This window comes from Empidonax traillii, unplaced genomic scaffold, assembly GCF_003031625.1.
Source record: "Empidonax traillii isolate 1590-97213 ecotype Southwest subspecies unplaced genomic scaffold, ASM303162v1 scaffold48:size2401408, whole genome shotgun sequence".
Lineage (NCBI taxonomy): Eukaryota > Metazoa > Chordata > Aves > Passeriformes > Tyrannidae > Empidonax > Empidonax traillii.
In genome coordinates, this window is record NW_020955241.1 from 1,035,212 (window position 1) to 1,042,061 (window position 6,850).

The 6,850-nt window shown below is 37.8% G+C and overlaps 1 protein-coding gene across 1 annotated transcript in view; it reads left to right on the forward strand.

The window, feature by feature from the left end:
* The window catches only part of ABCA13 (ATP binding cassette subfamily A member 13), a 170,154-nt gene that overhangs the window by 111,746 nt on the left and 51,558 nt on the right, over positions 1-6,850 (forward strand). The gene's annotated exons all lie outside the window — the stretch shown is intronic.

Sequence of the window (6,850 nt, forward strand, 5' to 3'; positions counted from 1 at the left end):
TAAAATGTCTGGAATGAAGAAACTTAGATTGGTCTTCTATTCAGTTCTGTAGCAACCGTGATGTTTAGAATTAGTAGCACAGATCCAAGTTGATCTATATACTCAAGACTCAGCATGACAGAAGAGAATGTTTACAAAGGAGTGCCAAGAGACAGGTTCAAACACACCCAAAACACAGTGCAGAAACAGAAAATATACATGATTAATTTATGGTGATGGTATACAAGCTTGAAGTCCCTTGAGATTTTTCCCTCTAGATCTCTCCAACCTATACTGAAAAATTACTTCTGGGTTCATATCACTTTTACTGAAAAATCACAGGTTTTATAACGTGTTTATGCAGAAAGTTTCACATAGGTGGGGTGACCTAGACCACCAGTGCCTCCTGTTCTTTATACACAGGATGGAAACATCCAAGTCTCTAAGATTATGCCAAATTGTACATGCCTTTTTTTTTTTTTTTCTGAAAAATGGTCAGATGGTTCAGATGTGAAATAGAAGATCTAGAGCACTTTCTCTTGAAGGTACTGTTTGCAGACTGTTAATAAGATGTTGGTATGGGGAAAGCTATCTTGGGTTATGTAGCTCCTGAATGGCAACAGGGCAGAATGCTGTTCATATCAAGCATGTCTAATGTGGATGCATTTTCCTTTTCCCTGTAAACCTTCCTATTCAGAATGGAAAAGTATAGTATTCTATTCTAGTAAATATTCTAAAGGCTTCTAAAATTTTATGAAGAATTTATTTCACTAGATTACAAATGCCTTTTTAACACATTAGAATCTCAAATTAATTTAATCAAGAACAATGTAGGGAAAGGAATGGGATCATTCAGCCTGGAAGGAAGAATACTCAGGCGAAATCATAGAGAAGCTGAAGAGGGTACAATTAATTGTTTATTGCCTTTTCTACTATTAAGCATGTAGCATGGGGCTCCCTGTGACATTTCTGATATAAGTACACTGTCCCCACACCAGGCCCCAAGTGGGTTATTCCTGAAATTTACAGTTAAACTGTAAAGGTCTGACTATTTCCCACTCTTTTTTTCTATAGTAATGGAGCTTGCAGGACTGGTAAAAATGCCCTTGTCCTCGGCTGTGTGAAGTTAAATCTTTCACTGAGCAATTCAAGACACGACAACTGAGATTTCTACATTAACAAAAGAAAAAAAAAAAAACAAAGAGGAAGAAAAAAAGAAAATGTAAAACACGAAAAAAGCGGAGTTAACCATAGACAAAACAACTGAGGAAAGAAAGGAAAAGAAATTTCAAAGCTAAGGCAGCTAAGAAAATATATTGCCAAAATAACTTGCTGCTTGTGCTCTCTGTTGGGATTGAGGTCTGAATTAATTTCTTTTCAGAACTATACATGAAACAATATCAACGAATATGTATACAGGCATGTTTCTTTCTTTGAGATGCCCTCATCTTCACCTGCTCTAATCAAGGAAATAGTGCCTCTCATTCTGGAAAATCTTCATTTGTATATTGGGGTAGGTTAAAAGGTCTAAGAAAGACTTACATCATGGTGTTCATGTACTCTCTGAATGCAACATTAAAGCCCCAATGTGCTATAAGATTCTCCAGGTTCACAATTTTTCTAGTTCTTGAATTGCTCACGCGTGGTTTAGGGAAAGTTGGAATGGATATCTATCACAGTTTTTTTAGCTGTGCCCATAAAGAAGCCTAAATGATCACTGTAAAAATAATGTGGCCAATTGCATACTGAGGGACATAGACAAAAGAAGTTCTAGGGCGATAGAGAAAACTGTGGTCATGATTAAATCTTGAGAATATAATTGCAATCTGTATATGTGGAAGAAATAACTCGTTTACTGGGAAATTTATGAAAGGGAGGAGACAGAGTTAGTACTGAACCAAATCAGGTTTGTTGTTATTGCCTGTCTTGCTTTTTCCTTGGGAATACTGATCTGGCAAAATTTGCCTAAAGGACTGTTCACACGAGGCTTGCAAGTACAATCCTTTAAAAAAAAAACAACTTTGCATACACACCAGAAGCATATGTTTAGTAGGAGCTTTATAATTTAGAACTTCTTGGTTTATATGTCATTTATGTTTTTTTTAAGTCCTCAAAGACGGTGGTTAGTTTTCAACTTAACAAGCCTCATTATAGCAGCTTTACACAGTAAAAAGGCATATAAAGGCGAGAAAATATCAATAGGTACATTTTACATCATGTTAACAGCTGTATTGCAACAGAGATATATGTAAAGAAAGATGGTCTAGGTGGATAGAAGAAATTAGGAAAGGATAGGTTATAAAAGTATATGGAAGGGAGTTTTTCAATTAAAAAAGCACATACTAGGAAATACCATATATTATTAATGGTGTTGGTTTATTCTGCTTTTGGAAGGTAGTTTATAACCTACTTCTTAAGTTCAAGGGAACTTTTTTCTTCTGTGAATTACAAACCAGTTTACTGGCTTTATTTAACCATCTATTTTTTGACAAGTGGGTGTAGGGAAGAAATCATTATACTAAAAAAGTAGCAAATTCAGAAACCCTCATGCTCCAGACTAATAGATACAGTTTAAAATAATGAATTAAAGGCAAGTATTATATGTAATACATTGATAGAATTTTGAATTCTAAATAAAACTGAACTTAGTTTAGGACACTCATACTTTGGTTACTTTTAATTCGGCAACCCTGGGAAATTAAATTTCAGTTGTGTATGTAAGTTTAAAAAATATGCAGTCCTTTGTTTCTTCTACATGATTTGAGTGGAAATTAACTGTAGAAAATGGTTGCTACTTTTAAGAAATATGATTAGTTTTTGTGACTCTTCCACTGAAAGAAATTAATTCGTTCAATTTGCTTTTTAATCAGTATTGTATGATACAATACTGCAGGAAACATTATACTATTTAATACCATGAGGGTTTATTTCCATCTGCAATTATCTCTTTTTAACAGTCTCTGTTTATTCTGTACTAGAGAGTTATAGCAGTGTGTTTCTATGTATGGACTTTTATTTAACACCAATGCAATAATCTAAAATTTTTGTTAGTTTCCTCTTGAGATCTGTGCCCTTCATAGGAACAGGCCATAGCGACAGGAGAGAGATTACTTTCAGAGACATTAAATATTCCTGGGCAGAAATTATTCCTTGTAAACTATTTAATGTATTTTTGTCATTGCTGTGTATTGCATGTTTCATTTATTCCCTGTGGGTCTTCCAGAAAAGTTTCAGTAATGCAGACGATCTTCTCCTATGAAATTCATTGACTAAGTTCCCTAAACATACAAGTGGGTAAGCCTAAGTTTATGAGAATGAATTCACTTGCACAGAAAATAGCACAGGCATGGATTCATAGCTCTGTTTTTGCTAATGCATTTTCTTCTCACTGAATACAGCAGATAGTTAATAGCAATAGAGCAATTGGATATGATTCAGAGGAGCCCTGATTAGTTAATGGAATACAGTGGAGAACTTTCCTGAATTTGTGGTAAACTCCCCCCAGTTCTGGACACTTTATGGGCAATAATTTTCTACCACAGTCCCTGTTAGAAGTTTACCTGTCTCATAATTTTGAGAAAAGTGATGTGAATCAGTAGGGCCTATAGGTCTCCCAGACTTGGCAATTCCTGATCATGAGCAGCCTTTTAAGATTTGCAGTCAGTAAAAATGCTACCCCTTAAGCGATTTTGCTGTAAGATTTTTGGTATCTGAATCTTGGAGTAAGACAGCTTGATCAGAACATTCAAATTCTTGATCACAAAGGCAAGACCTTGACAAATGTGGGAAGATCCTCTGTAACTAGAACTTGGCTCATGGCCAAGTTTTATGCTCTAGTTTTTTGGCTCATGAAAGAGAAGGCCTGGAAGATATGATTTTGCTCTTTGCCAATTTAGCTGAGCAGTACTAAGTAAAAGAAGTATATTTCATCTTGTTAACTTCTTGTTTTACTGTTTCTGAAATGATCATTTTCCAAAAGCTTTGTGACACTGTAAAGTCAAGAATGCTATGTAAGTTTGCCAATGACACTAAATCGGGAAGAGCTGTTGACTCCCTCGAGGGCAGAGAGGCCTCAACAAATTAGAGAGCTGGGCAATCACCAACCATATGAAGTTTAACAAGGGAGAGTGCTGGATTCTGCACCTAGGACAGGGTAACCCTGGTTGTATGTATAGAGTGGGGAATGAGAGGATGGAGAGCAGTGCTGTGGAAAGGAATCTGGGGATCCTGGTTGATGGCAAGCTGAATGTGAGTCAACAGTGCCCTGGCAGCCAGGAGGGCCAACCGTGTCCAGGGGGGGCCTCAGGCAAAGCAACACCAGCTGGTTCATGGAGGGGATTGTCCCGGTCTGCTCTGCACGGTGTGGCTCACCTTGAATATTGTGTGCAGTTTTGGGAACCACAATATAAGAAAGATATTAAACTACTGGCAACTATCCAAAGGAGGGGGCAAAGATGGTAAAGGGCCTTGAGGGGAAACCGTATGAGGAGCAGCTGAGGTCACTTGGTCTGTTCAGCCTGAAGAAGAGGAAACTGAGGGGAGACCTCATTGCAGTCTACAACTTCCTTGTGATGGGAAGAGGAGGGGGAGGCACTGATCCCTTCTCTGTGGTGACCAGTGACAGAACTTGAGGAAATGGCCTGAAACTGAGTCAGGGGACATCTAGGTTAGGTATTAGAAAACGATTCTTCACCCAGAGGGTGGTTGGGTAGTGGAACAGGCTCCTCAGGGAAGTGGTCACAGCACCAAGCCTGACAGGGTCCAAGAAGCATTTGAACAATGCTCTCAGGAACATGATGTGATTCTTGGAGTGTCCTGCACAGGGACAAGAGTTGGACTCTAAGATCCTGATATGATTCTATGATTATTTCTTCTAATGTGCACATTTTTATTCAGTCATTAGAAAAGCTTAGAAAAACTTTTTGAGAACTAAGCTTTTTTTTCTATCGTGCTACTTTACTAAATAGAATTTCAGCTAATACTTGGTTTCAATGGGAAAAAATAATTTTCTTTAATATGCTAGTTTTGCTTCAGAACAAATAGCAGCAATTGTTTAAAAAATTAATGGTGCAAAAGAAAAACAAAGGAAAATTTTGAACAAAATTTTGCAAAATTTTGTTCAAAATTTTGTTCAAAAGCAAATGACATGAAAGATTTCTACAAATAGTAGATGTATCTACTAGTGATGAATCAAACCTTAATGGCTTGAATTTAGCCCAGCTACCATTGGGCTTCAGTGTACAGTCTTTAGCTGCTATTTGAAAAATCTTCACCTTGTACTAGTTTTGTGTGCAAGTTAATCATCATCCTCTGCTGTTCAGCTTTTTACCATGCAGTGATTTAGTGATGTTTAGATTACTTTGGCTTGAAGATGAGGAATGAAATATTAAAGGGGCAGAAATAAAAATGTACTTAGTCAAATTGCACCTGATACTAGAATGAAGACATTTTTTGTCTTTGTACAGCTGGACTCAAGCAAAATATGCCAAAGTGTGTTCAATTAAGTGGTGCCCTCTAAGTAGCCATCTAAGGCTACAGTTTATTTCTTTACCGAAGATTATAATTGCTGTTAGAATGGAGTTTTATTTTTGATTTGGAACAGTATAGACTTATTTAGACACTCTAATCAAACAGTGCTAGTGTTGTGGCTTAACCTAAGTCCCACACGCTCAGCCACTCACTCGCTCTCCCCCAGTGTGGATGGGGAAGAGAATATTAGAAGTGAGAAAACTGATGGGTTGAAATAAAGACAGTTAAATAGGTAAAGCAATAACCATGCACATAAGCAAAGCAAAACAAGGAACTCACTCACCTCTTCCCATGGGTCAGCAGGTGTTCAGCCATCCCCAGGAGAGCAGGGCTCCATCATGATTAACACTGACCTGAGGCTAATGCCATCACTCTGAAGATCACCCTATTCCTCCTTCTTTCCCCATTTTACATGCTGAGCATGATGCTGTGTGGAAGGTCCCTTTAACCAGCTGGGATCAGCTGTCCTGGCTGTGTCTTCTCCCAACTCCCTGTATGCCCCCAGTCCCCTTGCTGGTGGGTTGGAGTGAGGAGCAGAAAAGGCCTTAGCTCTTTGTAAGTGCTGCTCAATAACAGCCAAAACATCCCTGTCTTACCAACACTGTTCCCAGCACAAATCCAAAACATAGCCCCAGTACCGGTTACTGGGAAGAAAATTAACTCCACCCCACCCAAAATTAGCACAGGTGGCACACTGACCAGGCACACACACAGAAATAAGTCACAAACAGGATCAAGACCAGGTGAACAGCAACCTTTGCCCTGACTGTGTTTCACCTTTTGCCCCTACCCCCCTAGCTTTTCTTCTGCTGCTTGAAAAGAAAAAAAAAAAGCAAAAATATATAGCTCATTTTGCTAGATTGCTACACGTTGGTTACACCAAGTACTAAAATAAGCCTAAGAATTCATTGCCTACTCAGTATTTTTCTTAGTCTCCCAAACTGGGTATGTTTTTAGTTTAAACTTCAGTTTTTGTCTGAGGTTCGCTTTTGTGTGTGTGTGTGTGAACTAAATAGTGTTTCTCTGAAAATCTAAAAGTTGCTAAAAAATCTGATCTGTGATGTAAACCAAGCTTATAAATTGCAGTAACAACCTACTTTGCTCCAGAAGATTAGTTACATGAAAATATTCTGCTTTAGGTTTTGTTCTTTGGTCTCTTCTGTGATATAGATTCTGCAGCAATATACATTATTATGAATCAATTTCTGAAAATGAGAATCCATAAAAAACATCTATTGATTCATTATGTTTGTTCATTAGTTTTTGATGGATCCAAACTCTGGAAATCACTCAAGAGGAGGCAGTATTTGGTTTTGCAGCTTGGTGCTTGACCTCTTTCTGT